The 23,082-nt window shown below is 40.7% G+C and overlaps 1 protein-coding gene across 5 annotated transcripts in view; it reads right to left on the reverse strand.

Annotated features, from left to right (window-relative positions):
* The window catches only part of LOC127413688 (leucine zipper putative tumor suppressor 2 homolog), a 104,804-nt gene that overhangs the window by 5,334 nt on the left and 76,388 nt on the right, over window positions 1-23,082 (reverse strand). The window lies entirely within an intron of this gene.

The following is a 23,082-nucleotide window of genomic DNA, read 5'->3' on the forward strand; positions in this document are numbered from 1 at the left end:
ATTTTTCACAGTGTCCAAATACCTCTCCAAACAAGTGTTCAGGTGTTTTATTGAACATTAAAACAGAATAACTGAAAACTATGAATGCAAACATCTAAAAAAAAAAAATTACTTAAACATTGGCTTCTTATTTCATCCAAAAAATGTGCGTTAAGCACCCTCTTGTGCGCAGTTTGTGTATGTGTGCTCTGGCTCTGCTGAAGGATGTTTTCAGTGAATAGATCCCAGAGAAACCATCTGTCGCTAAAGAGACGGCATTAGTGATGGCCAGCATGGCTGTCATGACACTTTGAGGAATATATTATTTCAGCATCTACTCATTGTATTACGTCGAGTGTGGGCTTGTTTGATTCAGGATCGATTCAGAAGTTGTGATATGACATTTTCTATATCAAGTTTATTTTCCATGAAATAATAAAACAAAATGGGACAGAAATGCTGTTTATCTGTATATAATACATGTGGATTTCACATACAATACTCATTGTAGTTTGGTCTCTGTGTGAAGCAAATTTGCACGTTATATTCTACTAATCAAGACCTTTCCAAATATATACAGTATGACACATGGCTGTGTGATCTTTTTGATCTTACTAGTTCTAAATATGATTGTGAATTCTGAAAATGGAACAGTTCTAATTTATCAGCTAATTTAAAAGCTGTATTTTAGATTTGGTCAGATCAGCTATATTCATTGTAAAGATAAGCTTTAAAATGACACCTATTTTGTGCAGATTAATCAAATGGTTATTGAATAATCCCATAATATTTTTTTTTTCACCAACACATGAGCATCCCATGCTGGTAACAAGCACTGGAAATACAAAGTGTGTAGCTCGTCTCTTGTAGAAATACCACTGCACTACCATATAAACCCACACAATTAAAGACATTCATTAATTCATCAATTTCATTAATATGGTGCTACTATTGCATGCCATTACTATAAAGGCCTTACTCAACACAGCATGAATTGACCAATAAAACTGGCCAATTAAAAGCAGACTGGCAAGCATTAGCAATGAGTTAGCAATGCAGACCCTGCGCAAGGTCAGGGAGGACGAGGAGCAGATCATCCTAGTAGCACTCTACTGGCCCACCCAGATGTGGTTCTCGGATCTCACGCTCCTCGCAACAGCCCCCCCTAGTGAATTCCCCTGAGGAAGGACCTTCTATCTCAGGGACGGGGCACCATCTGGCACCCGCGACCAGACCTCTGGAATCTCCACGTCTGGCCCCTGGACGGGACGTGGAAGACCTAAGTGGCCTACCACCCACAGTGGTAGACACGATCACTCAGGCTAGGGCTCCCTCTACGAGGTGCCTGTTTGCCTTCAAGTAGCATCTGTTCGCTAAGTGGTGTTCTTCCCGACGCGAAGACCCCCAGAGATGCACAGTCGAATCAGTGCTTTCCTTCCTGCAGGAGAGGCTGGAGGGGCGGCTGTCCCCCTCCACCCTGAAGGTGTATGTAGCACGATGCAGTAGATGGTAAGTATTTGGGGAAGCACGACTTGATCATCAGGTTCCTGAGAGGCGCTAGGAGGTTGAATCCCTCCAGACTGCGCCTCGTCCCCTCATGGGACCTCTCCATAGTCCTTCAGGGTCTACAGGGAGCTCCCTTTGAGCCCTTGGAGTCAGCTGAGCTTAAGACACTCTCTTTGAAGACTGCCCTCCTGACTGCGCTCACTTCCATCAAAAGGGTAGGGGACCTGCAGGCGTTCTCTGTCAGTGAATCGTGCCTGGAGTTCGGTCCAGGTTACTCTCACGTGATCCTGAGACCCCGACCAGGCTATGTGCCCAAGGTTCCCACGACTCCTTTTAGGGATCATGTGGTAAACCTGCAAGCACTGCCCCAGGAGGAGGCAGACCCAGCCTTGGCGTTGCTGTGTCCAGTGCACACTTTACGCATCTATTTGGATCGCATGCAGAGCCTTAGAATCTCCGAGCAGCTCTTTGTTTGCTTTGGTGGACAGCGGAAAGGAAGTGCTGTCTCCAAACAGAGGATCGCCCACTGGGTCATCGATGCCATCATGATTTCATATCAGGCTCAGGACGTGCCACCCCCTGTGGGGTTACGAGCCAACTCCACCAGGAGTGTGGCGGCCTCCTGGGCCCTGGCCAGTGGCGCCTCTTTGGCAGACATCTGCAGAGCAGCGGGCTGGGCAACACCCAACACCTTTGCGAGGTTCTACAATCTCCGGGTTGAGCTGGTCTCGTCCCGTGTATTGGCAGGCACGAGCAGGTAAGTTCCGGGACAACTGGCCGGGTTTACCGCTTGCACATAGTGTCTTTCCCCTCCCTTGAGGTGAAGACGTGCGCTCTTGACTCCCAGTCGTGTTCACAGACTGTGATCCCTGGATGACTTTCCTCCTTAGCCCTCTGGCAGCTGAGTTTGTGGAGAAACTCGCTGACCAGTCCAATACGTGCGCTAACGAGCCCCTGTACTGAGGTAGGTGCTCCACATGTGCTGGTTCTCTGAAGGCGACCCCATGTGATATCTTCTGCAAACAATTTTCCCAGACGGTAAACTGCGTCTTCCTTGGGCAGAGGCCCCTCTGCCCCCGGTCGCCATGCTCTGTAGAAACTCCTCCCCCTTCGGGTAGGACCTACCATGGGACCTCTCCACATGACATACTTCCGACAAGACTCGGTAAGACCATGTGACGTATTCCACTCAAAATAACCCCCCCCACCCTTCTTGGGCGGGGTGTGGTCTCCGCGGTGTCTTCCCCTTGGGAGGGACACCCCTCGACGCAGACACCTATGGCTCCCAGTCAGTTAACAAATTCCACTCTTTTTGGGGAGAAAAGAGAGGGAAAAGAGGCCTCGGCTGGGCTAGCCTGTCCCTATAGTTGGGCAGTCGACTTGTTCCTGATGGACCGTTCGACACTCATAAGAGCGTTGGGGAGGTTACGTGATGGCCTGGTGCGCTGGCTACGAAGCACACAGTATTCTGCCTGTCACACACCACCAGTTCACGCAACACAGTCCAGCTAGTTGTGGCATTTTGTATAGGGACCCCTAGTGTCACTACATCGACACAACGTCGAGTGAATGATAGATAGGGAACGTCCTGGTTACTTTCGTAACCTCCGTTCCCTGATGGAGGGAATAAGACGTTGTGTCCCTCTTGCCACAACGCTGAACTACCCGCTGAAATGGCCGGGACCTGGTCTCGGCTCCTCAGCACAAAACCTGAATGAGTGGTTGCATACCAGCTCCTTTTATACCCGTATGTCCGGGGGAGTGGCATGCAAATTCCACTCACCAATTCTCACTGTCCTTTTTTCAAAAAAGCAGAGGTGTTTGGGGCTCCCAAGAGTGACCCCTAGTGTCACTACATCGACACAACGTCTCATTCCCTCCATCAGGGAACGGAGGTTACTAAAGTAACCAGGAGTTATATAGCTATGAGGCAGTGTCTTAGAGATTAACTCGCAGATGGACAATAAGGGGTATATATATTTAGCCTGCTATTGTGTGCTAAGAGCACTCTTGCCATGTGTAATAATCTACAAATCCTGCCAGTCCAATCAATTACACACACCCCCAGTACTTCAGAGCACACTCCCAATGCACTTCAAAGAGCATTCCTCGCTGCCACATGCAAGAGGAACATGCAACACTGAGTTACTTGGAGAGATCAGGCTGCCCTGACTACAGTGGCATCACTATGACCTCCTGCCACAGGGGCATATGGGAAAACAGAGAAAGAGTCGAATGTGAAAACACCAGTTAGACCAGCGTCAATTCCCATGCTGGCTTGGACTGGTCCATGCTGGTTAGTTCAGGTTTGGTGCTGGTCTAGCTGGTAGACCATCATAGCCATGCTGTTCATCATCACAAAAAGGTGGCCAAACAGGACGGTCCTTTTGATGAAGCTGGTAGATCAAGAAACCCTGGCCGGTTAAGCTAGTTAAAGGGATTGTTGTTAACCCTAAAATTGTGTCATTATTTACTAACCTTGTGTTATTTAGGTGGTCGATGGAACTCTCTCAGAACTGGCCTATGTTTATACTGACTTGAGAGCTGAATAATAACTTGTAATAACTGTAACCTGTAAATGTAATACTGTCTTTATTTAAATCTAGTTATGTTATGCATTTTGAGTTGTTGTTGTTCTAAAAACTGTATTTGGTGAGGACATTATGCCACCCTGACCTTTGACATTACTTGTTCCTGGTTCAAGACCTAACATGATCACAAGTGAAGTCAGCATGCTTTTTCCAAGTTCCGGTACCCTAGTATCGGCCACATTATGCAGACTCACAGACAAGCACCATCTCCTATATTTTAACATTGGCTTCAGTGTGTTTACCTTCCTTTGTGGCACGACCAAAAGAGCGTTGTGTCAGTAGCGTGCGAGACCCAGGTTCAGAATCTGCGTTGAAATCAAGAAGTAATTGCATTTGCATAATCAGTGGAGAGCACAATTTGGAGGTTGCACTTTACCCTCTAACATTAAATTTTTACTGCACTGATGGTTATATTCAGTTGTGGTACAGTTTTTAAAATATGCATTCTTTTCACTTTATTACAGCCTTTACAGCTGAAAACTACTTGGTTCACAACTTTCTTTTTTCATTTGGAAATTTGAACTTTCACATGCCCATACACCCAACAGTTACTGCTTTGGCCACTGGGGGCAGTGTTTTGCATTTCGGAAAACAGACCGATTTCAGCTAAAGAAATGTCTACATATTGTTTTCGATTTCACTGTGAGATCAGTCTGCACAACCAGCAGGTTTAAAATGCCAGTGCGGAGCCGATATTTCAAGCCAAGAATGGCCTTTTCTTTTGTGGAAACAATCTGGAACAGTTGCAGATTGGGCACCGGCTCCTGAACTCTGTTGGTGGAAAAGGAGTACAAGAGATCTATTCCTCTGTGCATATTATAAATACATCCAGGTTCATGCTGACAAGGCAATGGGAATCTTTCTTTCAGAAAGGAGAGTCTGGATAAGATTAATATTAATAGCAGAAAATTTGGAAATAGCAGTGAGGTGAATGAGATGAAACAAAGTTTGAGAGAGAGGATTAAGAGGGATTGCGTGACTCGTCAAGAGTAACAATTTCCAGGGCGGCTCTTTGCTTATGCACATGGTTCCACTAACTTGGCTATCAGGTATTTCAGCTTCAGCGGTTCTTCTAAAGTATGTTCCTGTATACAGTCCAGCAATCTAATTGCGTGGTGACTCTGCCACATCAATTAGACCTTAATGCAAATGATCATCAACTATGGCAGATAAAAGCTATAAAAAAGTTTTATTTAAACTTTTTATTAATAAAAATGAGTTTATTCTGGACCAGGTGAAATGTGTTAGGACTTTTGTTGCCAATGTCTGATTCCTGGGAACCCTTTTCAAGCATGTCCAAGGCCTTATAGTAGAGGAGGTCATGTCACACCATGCTGAATTATCATGGATCACTTCACTCTTTTTATATCCAGATTCTACACTCTCCTCAAACCAGTCCTTACCCTGTTGTCACCAACCCACACCATTCCCCCATCAAATTCCAACTGTTACCCTTAAATAAGTACCCTTAACTGCTACCCTAAAGTAAGCACAGCCAGAGTTCACAGCTGGGGTAATCTAGAGCCTATCGTAAAACCAGCCGCACTTTTACACTGACTTGAAAACTGAATGGTGACGTAAGTGGTTACATGGCTACGTGGCAGTTTTATGTGACTACCTCACCTGCCCACAAACAAACATGCCACGTTACAGTGTTTGTGTACAGCTTATACTTCTTTTTTTGAGGACATATTTAAACAAAGAAATGCAATCCAGATGACTTCTACAAAAAAAGACGACAGGTATTGTCGACAGACAGTGTGCGCTTGGCTTAAGGAAATTACATTATTTACTATGAACTTTTTTAATGTGTCTTAACTTGCTAAGAAATATTAACTGTAACGGTGGGATCATTATTAGCATTGGTGTAGCAGATGGTTATATATGTATTTTTGCCATAGCATATAATATTATTTTTATATTTTGATTGAGAATCCCATCTGTGTACTTGACAGATAGTCCATAATCTTCCTAATAAGTGGGTATTCCCCTTACTGAACAAAACAATGCACAAAATAAGACTAGAGGAGTGTAATTCTATGTTTTTCTTGAGTGTTACTGACTGAATACAATACCCCGATTAGTTAGGTGGATGGATGATGTCCAAGCAATCGTTGCTCCGTCCACGGCCGCTTTTGCTGTGGTCCTTCTTATGGTCCATGTACTCTCATATTTTTATTTTTTTATTATTGGTTTATGATTTGGTCAATCGTCCGATTGAAGCACATCATTTCTTGTTGTATCTCTTCGTAGATGCTTTTTTTCTCTTTGCGATCTCTCTAGTTATTCTCTGATCTCCGTAGAAGACCATATCACAAGTACAATGCTCGTTTCATTGTTCCACATTGTTATAGAGTAAAGAAGTACTCCTTGCAGCAGACTGTAGCTACTGTTGTTGTTTTGAAAGCTTTGCCTGGTGACAAAACATTACCCTGCCCTCCACCCCCTAAAGTAATGTGTTCCTGCGCAGAGAAATCAGTTCCTTTGTTATATGTTATAATGAAGGTCACATTAAAACTGACCTGGAAACTTCAACATTTATTTTTGGTATAAAATATTATTTTAAATCATATATTATTTAATAGTCATATATTATTTTATACCTAGATTTTTAATATTAAACTATGAAAATCCATTATAATAATACAAACTGTTACACGTTTAAATCCTTCATAATCTAAATATAGAATGAAATAAACAAAACATTTAAACAAATACGACTGTCCCACAGTTGTGGAATGCCCAATTGGAATGCCCAATTCCCAATACTTAGTAGGTCCTTGTGGTGGTGCGGTTACTCACCTCAATCCGGGTGGTGGAGGACAAGTCTCAGTTGCCTCTGCTTCTGAGACTGTCAATCCGCGCATCTTATCAAGTGGCTTGCTGTGCATGACCCGCGGAGACTCACAGCATGTGGAGGCTCATGCTACTCTCCACGTCTGAGACCGTCAATCTGCGCATCTTATCATGTGGCTTGTTGAGCGTGTTACGGCGGAGACATAGCGCGTGTGGAGGCTTCACACTATTCTCTGCGGCATCCAAGCATAACTAACCACATGCCCCACTGAGAGCGAACCACATTATAGTGACCACGAGGAGGTTACCCCATGTGACTCTACCCTCCCTAGCAACCGGGCCAATTTGGTTGCTTAGGAGACCTGGCTGGAGTCACTCAGCATGCCATGGATTTGAACTTGCGACTCCAGGGGTGGTAGTCAGCGTCTTTACTCGCTGAGCTACCCAGGCCCCCCTTTAATAGATTTTTAATACATGTTAGAAATCAGTTTCCTTCAAGTTCACACAGGTGTCCTAACTCTAGAAATGTTCCACTAACATTTAACAACCAAAAAATTTACAAATACATTGTGACTTAATTTTGACCTAAAAAAACCCCCCTCTTTTTGTTTAATGTTTTGCTTGAAAAGTGTGCCTATGCTACCTTTAAAATAAATGGCACTTGGTTTGATATTTTGTTATTTAATGCAATTTTCAGTTTGGCATAAATTTCCAAATACTTGTTAGGGCAACTTTACCTGTATACTAAAATGTAAACATGTACCTTTTGTCAAACTGAGTGACTATTTGCACTAGGTGTAAATAACACCTGCCACACAGCGCTGCTATTTGCACTCCAATAGTCTGGTGGAAACAGAAATTGAAGACAAACTGCACCCCTAGAGTCACTGCAGTGGCTTGGTTGTAACGATGGTGTGAATGTGCTTTTATCCATGCGGAAGACCTAGGTTCGAATCTGCCTTTTATTCCACTTTTTCTCATCCTGTATCCTGTCTCCACTCTTAATATTTCCTTTAATACTGCTTATAATAATAAATAAAAATTAATATAAAGGTTGATTTCCTCGCAGTGATTTGGTTATGGCGAAGGTTGGGGAGTTGGGGAGAGAAAGGTTTGATCCGGGTAAAATTAATCCTGATTTTACTATGTAATCTTTTTTGGCCAAAACCACAGTTTAAATGCAAATAACCATGGTGCTACTACAGTAAAATGGTGTTAATATAGTAACATTGTTTAATTTTGGTTACTATGATTTTACTACAAAATACTATGGCGATACTATGGTTGCTGTAGTAAAACCATTGTTAATTTTTTTAAGGGAAGGTTATGGTTAGGTTTATGGGTAGAGGTTGGTGTAAGGTGAATGTGGGACACTAAATAAAAACAATAAACAGGCTGCAATGATGCCCCTATACTGTGTGTTAGTATTTAATTAGGGTTGCAAATAGTAGCTATCTGCCAGTATTTGGACCAGGGTGCAAATTTATAGTGCAAATAGCTTCTGCCTTTGTAAAAACATGTCATGCTTCATTGTTCTGTGTCAACTGATGGCTAAATCCACAAACAGTGATGGCTGAATGCAGCTCACTCAACTTGTGCCCACTGGCTCTTTGATCTGCTCTGTTATGACAGTAAGCGAATAATGTGACTCTCTCCTACAGGTGTTTCTAATCAAATTTTACACTGGTCTGGTGGCTGAAATCTTGTTATGATAAGTTTTAATAGATCCGTTGCCGCCGGAAAGGATTAGCGGCGAGGTGTGAATCTCTTAGGAGTCACGGAGCTTCTCTGTGGAGTCTGGAGCAGAACAGGTTGAAAATGCCAGCATTGAGCCTGGAATCAAGCAGAGCTCCAAATCTCCGGGCAGAAATCCCTAAACCTTTAATCACATTTGGTCTCTGTTTGGTGCAAGTGTAGATGCAAGTGGCAGGATATTTGATGTGTGCTCAGATCTTCCCATGGAGACATTAGACATGACATTGTGGTGTCCATCATTCCAGCATTAGATAACGCCAGGCCTTTTCCATCAACTGTGAATAGAGGTATGTGTGTACCCCAAAGTAGCTTTCTCACTTCACCAAAAGAAGTCTTATTAAGATAATTTAATACAATGATTCAACCAAAAATGAATATGCTGTAATTATTTACTCACCCTCATATCTTTCCAAACTCGTATAACATAATTTCTTTAATAGAACACAAAAGGAGAAATTCTGAATAATGTAATGTAATCTATCTTTTCCATGCAATTACAATGATTAGGGACTGGAGCTTTCAAGATTAAAAAAATATGCAAAAGCATTATAAAAGTATAATAGAAGTGGTCCATACGACCTGTGCACTATATTCCAAGTTTTATGAAGTAAACAATAGCTTTGGGTCATATGGACCAATTTTATTATACTTTTATGGTGCTTCTGTATCTTTTTTTTTTAAGCTTAAAAGCTTCAGTAGCCCAGAATTTCTCGAGGAAAAGTAATACAGGTTTGGAACGACACAAAGAAACGATGACGGATTTTCTATTTTTGGGCGAACTATACTTTTCAGAATTTTAGGTCATGTAAAAATCTGTCAATATATCTCAGACAAGATGTAATAAAAACACATCACGTTACACAACACTTACAGGAACACACAAACACAGAATCAACGGAAACTAGAGAGCAGTGGAAGCAGCAAAAAGGAAATGCTGACCTCATCCACTACCTCATCTGATTGTTGCACACGGTGTGTGCACGTGCTCCCCAAAAATAGAGAGGACAAATGTACATGCTTGGATAAATGTTGCCCATGGAAATACAATTTGCCATTATACAAAGGAGACAATTAATCCACAAGAATGCCTCACTGTGTTACCCTCCTTTATGGAGCATTCTGTGAGAGCTGCACAGTCTTGGTACGCTCAAGTGAAAATGATAAAGTGATTAGTAAATCCATTGATAGAGTGTTTAATGATTATGAAGCCTCAGGCACAGCTGAAACATCTGAGGGCTGAATCGGTCAGCTGTGTTTATTTACATTCTCAAGTGAAATCTCTGCCCTGATGACCTCCTAGTCTTTCTCATTAGTCTTCTAATTCTTCTTTCCTATTCTCTCTTCGGCTCATTTCCATTCTATAAAATGTTTCACATGCTGATTCATTCTATTTTCAGCAGGATTTAATAATAAGGCTTGCCTGGGACCAGTGTGAAAGAGTTTTGGGACAGTTGATGAAACTGTCACTTGCCCTATAGAGTCAGGGTTGTGTTGTAACAACATCCTACGTCCAATGATCATGTACATCTGTTTTTTTTATTGCAAAGTTAAACATTTGGATTTCTGTGATGTACTGAACATTGTTGTTGCAAATTGTACTGATTTAAATGTCACCAAGGTAATGTTATCTAGCTGGCTAGCACAGGTACAGATTTGCTGAAATTGCAAGAATAACCGAGGGGCCATTCACATCGAACGCATCTAACTGTTTTAGATGCAGCATAATGAATGGAACAAATTGCAAGTGTCTTGGGTCGTGTTTTTAAAATTTGAAATTCTTTTAACTGGACACAGCTTCTAAAAAAATTGCACTCCTGCTTGAGACACTGAAAAAGGGAGGAGTAATTTCCTTTGACTCCTCTCTTTGTCTGCTTTCTTATGTCCTGTCCTCTCATCAACCAGCCGCTAAGCAACCTGCAGCCCCGCTCCAAGATTTCCTGCCAGCTGCACAGTTATTGTCCCCCTTTATCAGATACCATATGCAGTGATACCAAAACACAACTGACAGAGATCATTGTCACATGACCGTAACAGAAAACACACCATTAGTAATCTTAAGGACCTACTTTGAAAACCATGAAACAACTCTAATTAGTTTGCAGCAATTACAAAGTGTGTGCTGTGATTCCACACTCATCTAGTATTTATACATGGCATAGAAAGAAAATGTAGCAGTAATTAGGGTTAATTATTAGATTCTTTGTTATTTCAGAGGATGGGGGAAAAAGCAATGCACAGTGACTACACATGGCCGAACTGTATAATCTATAAGCTTTACTCATCAGTTATCCAACTATGCTTGCAATTGAGTAATATAAAGTCTAGAAAATAAAATGTTATAAGAAAAAAAAAAATGCTTTACAATATGGTTATATTTGTTAACATTAGTTAACGCAGTAGTTAATTGTTATAACATAAACTAAAAATACTTTTACATAATTTCTTTATCTTGGTTAATGTTAATTTCCACATATACTAATACATTTTTTACACTTAAAGTTAAATATTGTTAGTTCATGATACCTCATGCATTTATGAATAGAACCTTATTGCAGGTTGTTACCAAGCATTTGTAAATACAGAACAATAATTTTAGGAAGTGCAGTCACTCTATATGACACTGACTGCATTAAAATGCCAGCTGTTCTCCACAGAGGGACTATGAATCCACGATTAAGGTGAAAAAAATGGTAAAAATCTGAGAGGCCAGTGGGATCTAGACTGCTCTAAATTAGTTTAGCTCTGAACGCTGCTATGACACAGCAGAACAACAACTACTAGCTGAGATATCTAAGACAGAGGGGAAGTTTAGCATTTCTGTGATGGAGTTTTAAGTTTGTAGATTTTGTTTTTAATTTTTTGAGCTGATAATCACAGAAATGATCTTCATTCAAAAGTCAATGAATTTCAAGGAATATCAAGGCCCTTTATGGTAGTATATCAATGCTAATGCTAATTAGATCCAGGTTTTTGGTCCAGTGATTCATACTTAACTCCAATTCACATACTATCTGTCCTATACAGTATTCTAAGTGTGTCCCAAATCATAGTACGTTGCAAGTAAAGGTAAAATTTTAATAATCAGTCAATGAAAACCCATATTGGTCAACTAATAAGCTAAATGTTGGGGAGGATGTGTCTCCCTCAGTGTCTATGGTAGTTACGGCGCTGTTAAAAGATGCTTGACATATTTTTTGCAGTGGATTTTCGACCATGCATGCTTTTTGTGCTAATTAAGCTAAGGTAATTACTTTAGCTAGATGCTAACATTTACAGTATGCAAGAAAGGGGTATGTGGTATCAGGATACGTTTTTATGATGCTGTAGTATCTCTCAATACAGGTGTATTGCGTTACTACACACTTTCCCCATCACCAGCAAAGTACACATTTTTAATGTGTAACAGGAGAATGCGAATTAGGATTCACCCAAAGTTTTTTCAGCAGTTTGAAAAGATGTCAGCCAGTTTTAACATCTATCATCCACTGTCCTTATCAGCTAATGTGCAAGATTTAAAATTTGAATCAATAATAAGACATGATAAATTGACATGATAAAAGTCCACTGGCTCCCAAGACTGGAGAAGCAAAGTTAAGTCACGAATGACGCATTTGAAATAATAGAGCAAACAGCAAAAGGAAGAAAGGGATCACTGCCGTCAGTGGACCCAAAATATTCCTCCCCAGTGAGTGCTGAAATCCTCATGTAGACTGAAATAAGCAGATGCAGTATCTTCTTTCAGGCCTCCATTTCTCACTCAGGAGATCCATTCTGAATTATGACAGTGAGTCACTGATCACAATTTCACAGTCGCCTTATTGTCTGAGAGCGAGGATTATGCTTTTTTGGCATACATACAAAAGCACTGTGTGTGTTGTCATTAATTATGAGTAAAATTGTCAAGGAAAACAAGGCAGAAAGAGGCTGCCAGAGTATGAGTTCATATGATTTATTAATAAGGAATATCAGAGACTTCCTAATAAACTAATGTTTATAATTACTATAGTGTATTTGGGTAGTTGACATGAAATGTAAAGCATTGTCTTTTAGTTTTATATGCTACTTCATCTAAAATTATGTAAAAACATTTAGCTAATTCATGTATAGTTATTATACAAGCAGATTTTATGATTTCATTTTAATCGAGAAGCGTATCGAAATATTTGTACTTGTATAAAAAATTGTCACTTCACAGGACTATTTAAGAGAACTGCAAAAGAGCAAAGAGGTGAATAAAATAGTGAAAACTCAAAAAGAAATGGTGAATAGTTACAGCACCTAAAAAATACTATTTTGCTTTAACATTCCTATAAATATTTCTCTTAACTAGAATAAAAAAGTTAATGCCCATGTCTTTTGTCAGTTAACTAAATAGAAACCTTTAAAAATATACAACTGAGTCCTTTTTAAGCTTTAAAGTCACACAGCCATTGTATTGAAAAGATGGACCAGGAGACTCACTTCTTTTGGAACACCATGAGAGTGAGTAAATGATGACAGAATTTTCATATTTTGCTGAACTATATTCATTTAAGAAATTTCAAAGCTAGCTTTAATGTTTCGAATTCATTTAGGGACTAGCTATATTCTTACTCATTCAAATTTTCAATTTCAATTTCCAAATACCTAATACAACAGAGATCCACAGAAAACACATGGCTGCTGCTTAAACTCTGATGCTCTCTATGTAAAACTACTCCCTTTCTTTATGGTAAACTCACTGTAGCTCTCCTTCCGCACTCCATTAATTGTGTTTTTCTTTGTTGAAGCACTGGATCAAATTAAAAGCGGCAGGGAAACACTGCCTGTAGAACCAGCGTTATTGGCCCTGCTAGTTTCATTGCCAACCTGATGCTGTTGCAGGCACTGTTTGGGGCTGTTTCCATGGCACTTGAGGCCTATATGTGCATGTCCTGGGGTGAAAGAGAGAGGGGGTAGCAAAAGTTTGTAACAAAAACAGAGGGAGAACTCCACAGAGAAGAGAAAGAGACAATAAAATAGACAGAGCATAAGAAAAAGACAAAGAAGAAAGACAAATTAAAAAAGGGCACAGGTGGAGTTTTAGAGAGCATAAATCGAATGCAACAGAGTGAAATAAAGGAATCCATAAAAGAATGAGTGAGTGAGAAGGACAACAGAGAGGGAAACTCCATAAGTTTAAAGAAAACAGGGGGTTGGTCAGCTCTTTAGCATCTCAAAGCATATGGGCTCTATTAAAAGCTCCCTTGAACAAGGGCCCGAGCCGCCACACAAACCTACCAAAGACAATCAGGCTCTCCTGTCCCGTCTTACTGGCCCGAGCCTCCCTGGGTATCCCATCCAGCGAGCCTTTTAGAAAATAGTCCGCTGGCTCAAACTCTAGAATGAGATACAGCAGGCGATGTTTTCTACACAATACCACGCAGGAGCTGCTGCCATCTGGACTGACACTACCTGCCAATCAACAGCATACATTTCGTTTCATCCAGTGTGCAGTGCAAGCCCTACTGGCATAGCTCCAAACGTTACCCATGGTACACCATTACTAAAAGTCTGCCAACAGGAAAAAACATCCTTGGCCTCCTTTATATATCAGGACTTTTGTAATCTATACAAAGTAATTTTTTAAAGCTGAAGTGTGTAATTTTTTGGTGTTAAAATATTTTCTCCTATCCCAGCTTAATTTGCAGAGGTAACTAAAAGTAAGCCATTTCTAGGCTGATTTCCCTAATATGTAAACACTGTGCCTCCGTAGCACTATGTAGGGCTCTGTTTGTTTGAGCATCCCGAACAACACGACACAGCAACAAAGGCTCAGTCAATGGCATGAGCTTGGGGTGGGACTCTGTTTGATTGACCAGTGGCAGAAGTGGGGTGCATATGGAAAACCAGCATCATTATAATCATTATTTTTGCAATTCTGTTCTGTATGATGTTAGTGGCACAGAAATAACACACTTCAGCCTCATGAATCTGTTCACACAGAATATGGAATGGTTGCATGGATGCAAGTATTGTTATTAAATACATCCTAGAAAAGTAGCCTATCCTTCCAGTACCATTTAACTTGGACCAAAACTATTCTTTTCAGACTGTGACCCAGATAACTTTAATTCAAGTGTATTTCACTGTGAAAACAACAGTTGTCTGTTTGACACTGCAGAAAAGTGGCCTTGTTTATGATTTAATTATAGCGGTTAGTTTGTTAAAAAGAAGGGATTTCCACAGTCTGTTAAATTGATCGTCTGATACATACTGCACACAAAAATGGCAAGCATTTGCTGAAATTGCCAGTTTCAATCTGACTGGATGGCTGCTATGCAACTTCTGGTAGTCTGGGTGGCACCAGTCTGCCTGGAAATGAAGTTGTGTATACAAGGTACCAGCCAGATTGATGCAAAGAGTTCTTTTGATGAAGAAATAATAACTGGATTTGCCAAAGTTTGTATGGTTAGTGGCATCAAATTTTAAAGAGTTTTGTTTGGGCCACTTTGCAGCAAGAGATCCATGAGCAAAACTGTATATTCCACTTTGTTTTCAGAGTTATGAAATAATCAGTAGTTATTACTTAGGATTTTTGTTTTTTTTCTGGCTATATGAAAATCAAATTCACTCCTGAACAATATGTGGCACTTATGAAAAGCAATTTCAATTCAGTACACTAGGTAGCATAACCCGCCTTTCTTCTGGTGCAACATCCTTCTATCACAGAAGAGGCGGAGAAAGCCAAAACACAACTTATGAGTTTGCCAGAAGTCACAGGTTCAAAATATTTTAAAAGATTCTGCGATTACTTGCCATAATAACTTCCTCTCCACATTTTTAGGTGCTTTGGTGTTTATCAAATAATTACTTGTGGTCAGATACCAAAAGACAAGAGCAGCTCCAATTCCATCTTCAATGCTGGTTCTTAGTTGTTCTTCTTTAGGTGTTTAATGTCAGTTTGCTAAGTAACCTTTGGTGCGTTGGTACCACCAACACACTGAATTTTGTTGCTGCAGTGGCTGGGGACACATGACTAAAAGTACTTATCTGGGGGGGTCACGTGATGCCATGCAAGAAGCAGACGTGTAAGCGACGAGCTCTGCGCACTTTGCTAATTTTTAATTATTCTCATGTTATAATCTGGTGAAATTCGATACACCCAGTTACACATTTGCTCTTTGAGGTAAAACATGGCAAAGAAGTTAAAATCCTCGGGCTCTGGAGACATTAAAAGACACTTACGTGTTCAGGATGAAAGCCCCGACAGGCCTACAGACCTGGGACTCGATTTAGATGGCACGGCGGGAGAGGAGATCCAGCGTCAGTTGTCCAACATGTTGGTGATGCTGACGAAGGTTCTTGCTGACTTGGAGGATCTCGCTGTAATACGTCGATCGATTACAGCGATGGAAATAAAATTCACTGAGTTAGTTACAAGAGTGACTGATGTTGAGAGACGAATTGATTATTTGGAGTCTTAAGAGAGGGAATCATCTGCTAATCCGCCCGCGACCAAAGTTGATTTGGAACAGGTTCTTGAAAAGCTTGAAGATCTTTAGAATAGAAGCCGCAGGAATAACGTTAGAATTGTTGGAATTCCTGAGCATGAGGAGGGCAGAGATATGGTGAAATTCCTGGATGAGCTCTTCCCGAGTCTGCTCAACATAACAGGCCACAAGCTGGAAATCGAGCGAGCTAACAGAGTCCCTGCTCGCAGGTCTGCTGAGGGAGACAGGCCCCAATCAATCCTGGCCAGATTTCTGAGATCATCCGATAAAGATCTTGTGTTGTGCCAGGCAAGGAGCAAAGGAAAGCTTTCTTGGAGGAATCATAATATTTCTTGTTCCCGGACTTTGCGAGTTCGACAAGAGAGAAACGCGATCGGTTCAGGGAATGCAAGAAACTCTTGCATCAACGTAAGATCACTTTTGCATTGATGTTTCCGGCCAAGCTGAGAATAGAAGCGAAAGACAGTCACAAAGTATTTACATGTCCCAATCAGGCAATGTCTTTTATAGAATCAATGGGTGAGTAAACCATCAGATGTTTCTCATATGAGTGGGTCGACTCGCTGTACTTAAACTGGCTTTTGAGGTTTCTTTCTGCATTGGCTCCGCCTAGTGGCTGGAGTTTGTTTTGTGAATAACACTTTTCCTTAAAGAAACTTTTGCATTGAAGTTCCCGGCCAGTTTGAGAGTGGACACTACGGATGACTGCAAAATATCTACATGCTGCTCACACAAAGGATATCTTTTATAAAGTTGACGGATTGAGTAAGTCATGGTATATACTTTTATGCGGCCTCCGAGTGAATTTTTGTTTAATTTGTTTCTTTTTGCGTTGGTTCCACCTAGTGGCTGGAGCTTGTTCTGTTGAATAACACTCCTTTGGAACAGCTGGGGATTAATCTTTCATTCTTCGTGCTTATGCCTCCTGCTGGCTGGAGTTTGTTTTGTTGAGTATTTTTACAGGACACTGGAATGATTACGTCATCTGCTGAACTCATAACAGCTGGCTCACTGACCATTCGTTTGTCTGTCTGAGGAATCTGAACGGTTTTATATTGGCTGGAATTTGTTTTGTGGAGGATCACACCTTTGAGACAGTTCTGTGAATGAATCTACAAGTTCTTTGTGTTCATTCTGCCTATTGGCTGGGGTTTATTTTACAAAGTATTTTCTGTTATGTAATTTTGGAACGACAACTTTTCCGATGGCAAAGTTGTTGTGGGGGCTTGTGGGCGTTCATGGACCTTTTGAGTTTAGAGGGATTGTCGCCGGTTGGCGCTGTCGTGCATGGGGTTAATGCGTGTCGTGCATGCTTTTTTCTATTTGTTTTGTTCGGGGGGAAGTTCGGGGTTTGATTGTTTCACTAATGGGGAATGTGGTCTGTATTATTTTATTTTTGACACACAATTTATTTTTTCTACTATATCAAAATGTCAATTGTTAAAATGAGTGGATTTTCTCTCTCCACATGGAATGTAAATGGGTTGGGGCACCCTATAAAAAGAAGGAAGGTTATTACTTTTCTTAAACGTAAGAAATATGATATAGTGTTTCTTCAAGAAACGCATCTTTCCCCACAGGAAGCTGAAAAATTTGGGAAGATATGGGGTGGACATGTTTTTTTTTAGTGCTGGCTCAAGTAAGAGCAAGGGAGTCATTATATTGATTAATAAACATCTACAATTCAAATGTCTCAAACAGATTAAAGATAAATTAGGGAGAGTAATTATTGTTTTAGCTGAAATTCAGGGGCAAAGGTTTATTTTGGCTAAAATTTACGCACCTAATGCTGATGATCAGGGCTTTTTTTTTTAGATCTTGAAGGGATGTTGCAAGCCGCTGGCACCCCTCATGATATAATATTGGGAGGAGACTTTAATCTATTGATGGACTCAGTCCTTGATGATAGTGAAGCAAAAGTGTGTAAGCCCCCTAGAGCAACAAAGATGCATCACAGGATGTGTACAAATCTTGGTCTTACAGATATTTGGAGACTTTTGAACCCATCTGGTAGGGACTATACATTTTTTTCATCAGTCCATAAGATTTATTCTAGAATAGATTTTTTTTTTATATCTAAGTCCCTCATTTCATCTGTTGTTGATTGCTCAGTTGGAAGCATCATGGATCATGCCCTGGTGAGTTTAGAGGTGTTGCCACATATAAAGAAAAATAAATCATATAGTTGGTGCTTTAATGTATCCCTTTTGCAAAATCCTGATTTTCAACAAATGTTAAAGACTGAAATCAATGTTTATATGGAGACCAACTGGTCCTCAGTATTCTCTGTGGGCGTGGCTTGGGAGGCACTTAAGGTGGTCCTTAGGGGTCGGATCACACAGTATGCCTCATTCATCAAAAAATCCAAAGCACGAGAACTCGCGGATTTGGAAGGAAATATTAAAAGTGCAGAGGCAGAGCTGAAGCGCCGTTTGTCATCTGATGGCCTCAGAGAATTGACCCGATTGAAATATAGATATAATACTATTTTGTCACGGAAAGTGGAGTTTTGGTAATTCAAGGCAAGACAGTCATACTTTGAGTCGGGGGACAAAGCAGGAAAACTTTTGGCTAGATATATAAAGCAGAGAGAGTCTTTTTCTACCATTCCCTCAGTGAAATCTGCTGGTGGATAAAATATTTACCTCGGCCATTGATATTAATAATGCTTTTAAAGAATTCTACCTTGATCTTTATAGTTCCACATCTACGTCTACTTATGAAGATATTAGAAACTTTGTGGAACCATTAGAATTCCCTAAATTGACGACTGAGCAAAAAAATTCTCTTGATTCTGAGATAAACTTGGAGGAGCTTGATGAGGTAATTAAGGTCCTGCCTACAGGCAAGGCTCCGGGGCCTGACGGCTTTGCCGCTGAGTTTTTCAAATCTTATGCCACAGAACTGGCTTCACTTTTGTTAGAAGTTTATACAGAATCATTAAAGAATGGAAAGCTCCCTCCAACCATGACACAAGCCCGGATCAGTCTGATTCTTAAAAAGGACAAAGATCCAAGCGAGTGTAAAAGTTACCGTCCAATTTCCCTGATCCAGTTAGATGTAAAAATTTTGTCAAAAATTCTGGCTAACCGATTAAGTAAAGTTATGACATCACTTATACATATAGATCATGTGGGGTTTAATCGGGGCCGTAACTCTTCTGATAACATTAGGTGTTTCATCAATATCATGCGGTCAGTAGCGAATGATCAATCTCCGGTCGCTGCCATCACACTTGATGCCGAAAAGGCGTTTGATATGGTAGAATGGGATTATCTTTTTAAGATTTTGGAAATGTATGGGTTTGGGAGTACTTTTATTGGTTGGATTAAGTTACTTTATAGACACCCTGTAGCAGCGGTACTAACAAATGGACTACTTTCAGATTATTTTACTCTGGATAGGGGCACCCGGCAGGGTTTCCCTCTTTCACCATTATTGTTCTGTCTTGCCCTGGAGACATTAGCAGCCGTGATAAGAAAGGAGGATGATTTTCCAGGGATGATTGCGGGAGGTGTGGCGCATAAGCTTCTGCTTTACGCAGATGATATTTTATTATTCGTCTCCGACCCAACTAGATCTATGCCTTGCCTCCACAGAATTATTAATTCCTTTTCCAAGTTTTCTCAGGATACAAAGTCAATTGGTCTAAATCCGAAGCTTTGGCTTTGACAGCATACTGTCCAGTAACGGCCTTCCAGCCGGGCACCTTTCAGTGGCCCAAACAGGGCATTAAGTATTTGGGAATTTTATTCCCAGCAAATTTGTCTGATTTAGTGTGATCCCTTAATTAAAAGGTTTTTAAATGATGTGTACAGGTGGGCTTCATTACACTTATTGATGATTGGGAAGGTTAATGTAATTAAAATGAATTGTATTCCAAAATTCAACTACCTGTTACAATCTCTCCCTATAGATGTCCCCCTCTCTTATTTCAGGCAATTTGATAGCATAGTGAAGTCCTTCATTTGGAATGGTAAGCATGCCAGGTTAAATTTGAATAAGTTACATAGGCCGATAGACAAAGGTGGGCTAGGCCTACCTAAGATTCTGTTTTATTATTAAGCATTCGGTCTCAGACATTTGGCTCATTGGTCGCTTCCACCTGAAAGAGCCCCTCCCTGGTTTTGCATTGAACAAGAACTTCCTGCCCATATTTTGCCATTGCAAAGCCTTTCCATCAAACTAATCAGAGAAGTTAAATCACACCCCGTTATTTCACATTTGCACTCAGTATGGACAAAAGTGTCCAGAGTGTTTAATTCAGATATTTATCTAAATGTTGCCTCGAGCCTATGGCTAAACCCCAAACTATGCATTAATAAGTCCCCTTTTTGTTGGTCTGAGTGGATTGCGAGGGGGGTTAATACACTCGGTGATCTTTATGAGAGTGGTGTGATGAGATCCTTTGAAAATTCAATATTTTGGGATCCCCAGATCTCAGTTTTTTAGGTATCTTCAGCTACGACACTTGCTCTGTACTATTTTTGGGAATAGCATACACCCCCCTAGAGCGGCAGATACTCTGGGAGAGGTGATTTCTGCTTTTGGAAAAGGCCATGAGGCATCAGTGTATTACTCCTTATTAATTCAGAGTCTGGGGGACGGAGTCTCAACCACTCTCAAAAGATTACGGGAGACGGATTTAGACCTGGAATTGGAGGAGGGAGAATGGGCTAGGATTTTAAAAAACATAAAAACTGCATCTAGAGATGCAAGGGTGTGCCTTATACAATTCAAGATTTTACATCGATTCTATTGGACCCCCCTCTAAATTGTATAGGCTTGGTCTTAAAGACACACCCACCTACTGGAGATGCCAATCAGAGTAAGGAGATTTAACCCATGTCTTTTGGGGGGTGTGTTGAAATTCAAAAGTTTTGGTGAAAGGTGCAGAGTCTGGTATGCGAGGTGTTAGGTATTCAGGTATTATTCTGCCCCAGACTCTGTGTCTTGGGTGATGGGGCAGTCATTGATATTGTAAGTAGACACAAAGAATTAGGTCTTAATCAGTGTCATGATCGCCAGGCAGATCATTTTGAGGGGCTGGAGGTTGGCTGGAGCACCCTCTTTTCAGGAGTGGTGCTCGGAGATGGGAAGGGTGGCGGCCTTTGAGGAAGTTACATTCAGAGGAACGGGGAGGTATAAAGTGTTCGTGGAGAAATGGGGTGGGTATTTGTCATTTGTGGATGTGTGATTATTGTTGTTGTGTTTTTTTTATTTGTTTATTTATTTATTTTTTTATGTATTTTTTTTTGTGTGTGTGCATGTGTGTCTATGTCATTTAAGACCACTGTTATGTTGCTGGGGTTAGGGTGGGATTGGGAGGGGGAGGAGTAAAAGTTGGGGTTAAGTTTCATTCTATGTATATATGTTTTGTTCTATGAGGTACATTTATGTGAATCAATAAAAATTGTTAATTAGAAAAAAAAAAGTACTTATCTCATTGGTTGGTCAGATTAATTTGCACTCTGAAAAAAATGGACTGTTCTTCATAAAAAAACAACAACTTTGGATTGTCGGCAGACGATTTGTCGGATCTGATTTGGCTTCATAGGAATGTTCCTATTCAAATGCTCGTTTGCAACTAACATTTGTGTGTGAACAGGCCTAAAAAATGAAAGACGCTTAGGCAACATTTGGGGTTCCTCAGCTGCCAGAACTCTCTGGACAAACTCCTAAGTCCCTTACAAGGCAAGTCAGTTCACTGGGCGGCCATCTTTGGAACGCTCTAGGGCAGGCTGGGCAGCTATTTTCAATATAAACAAGCAGCATAAAGGTAAAGCTCCTATCTACTTGAATGGGGGAAAGACCAAAACCTCCAAAACGGCTGGTCAAGATCAGAGAACATATTTCAAATCAGAAGTTACTGTAAATCTTACAACAATGGTATCATAAATTGTGCTTCTTTAGTTCAGATCAATCTAAAAAACACTTTTTCAGGCTGGTTCAGCTAATGCGCATTCTCAAGCTGAATGACAGGCTATGACTGTATCTAAAAGGTGATTGGCTCTTTTACCTATAAGGCAGGAATTCCTTTTTTACATCTGTTGGCTGTTCCAATTTCTTCCATTCATTTTAATACCAGTGATCCGTCTCAGGCTAAATAGTCTGGAATCTCTAAACACACATTCGGTTCTCTGAGAAACTTACGCTAAATTCTTGCAAGAACTCTAAAGAACTCAAAGGAATATAAATGGTTCCTTCAGTAGCCTTATCATAAGGGAAAGGCTTTGAGGCACTTGAAATATATGTATCCTGTATAAGTTCCTTGAGTAAATAAACAGGATATTTGAGGCTCCTTTAAAGGGTGTCTGCAGGATCTCCAGAGGGTTCCTCTGGTGTGACAGATGAGGAACCCCAAATTTTGCCTCCAGGATCTTTTACTTTTTACAGTGTAGTCCTAAGTATGGCTATACAGGACTAGTAACACTATAGTTCTGTGGTCAACATAGTATCTCCCCTCACTGCATACTTGGTCAATTTAACCCATTGCAATTCTGGGCATCCCTGTCTATTTGCAAGCACAAGAAAAGCATCCAGCGTGGGAATGGTCATGTAACATCCAGGAGCCAGTTGTTTCTGTGTCAGCTGCTCTTTGCCATGGTAGGAATTTCCAACCGCTAATGGTTTTTGGTTCAATCCAGTGGTCAGAAACAGACACTTTGAATAACAGCAGCACAAAGAGGAACTGCGGTTCCACCACACTGTTATTACTGCTAAAGTGGTCATTCTGAGGAGATGCCACTGACAGAATGGTAACAAGCTGATGGGGTAATTTTCCCTCAAAGAACATTTAAAATGTACTTGGTCTTGGTAACTGAGTAAGTGCTATAAAAAATAATATTGATCCATCAGAGTGAGAGAAAGAGAGAGGTCACAGACCCTTTTGTTATACACAAGGGAAAAGGACAGACAGTTCTGTGTAGAGTACAAAGAGTAAATAAGGACAAGCTATAGCCTGGCAAAAAAGACAGTAAGCT

This window comes from Myxocyprinus asiaticus, chromosome 23 (genome assembly GCF_019703515.2).
Source record: "Myxocyprinus asiaticus isolate MX2 ecotype Aquarium Trade chromosome 23, UBuf_Myxa_2, whole genome shotgun sequence".
In the NCBI taxonomy this organism is placed as follows: Eukaryota; Metazoa; Chordata; class Actinopteri; order Cypriniformes; family Catostomidae; genus Myxocyprinus; species Myxocyprinus asiaticus.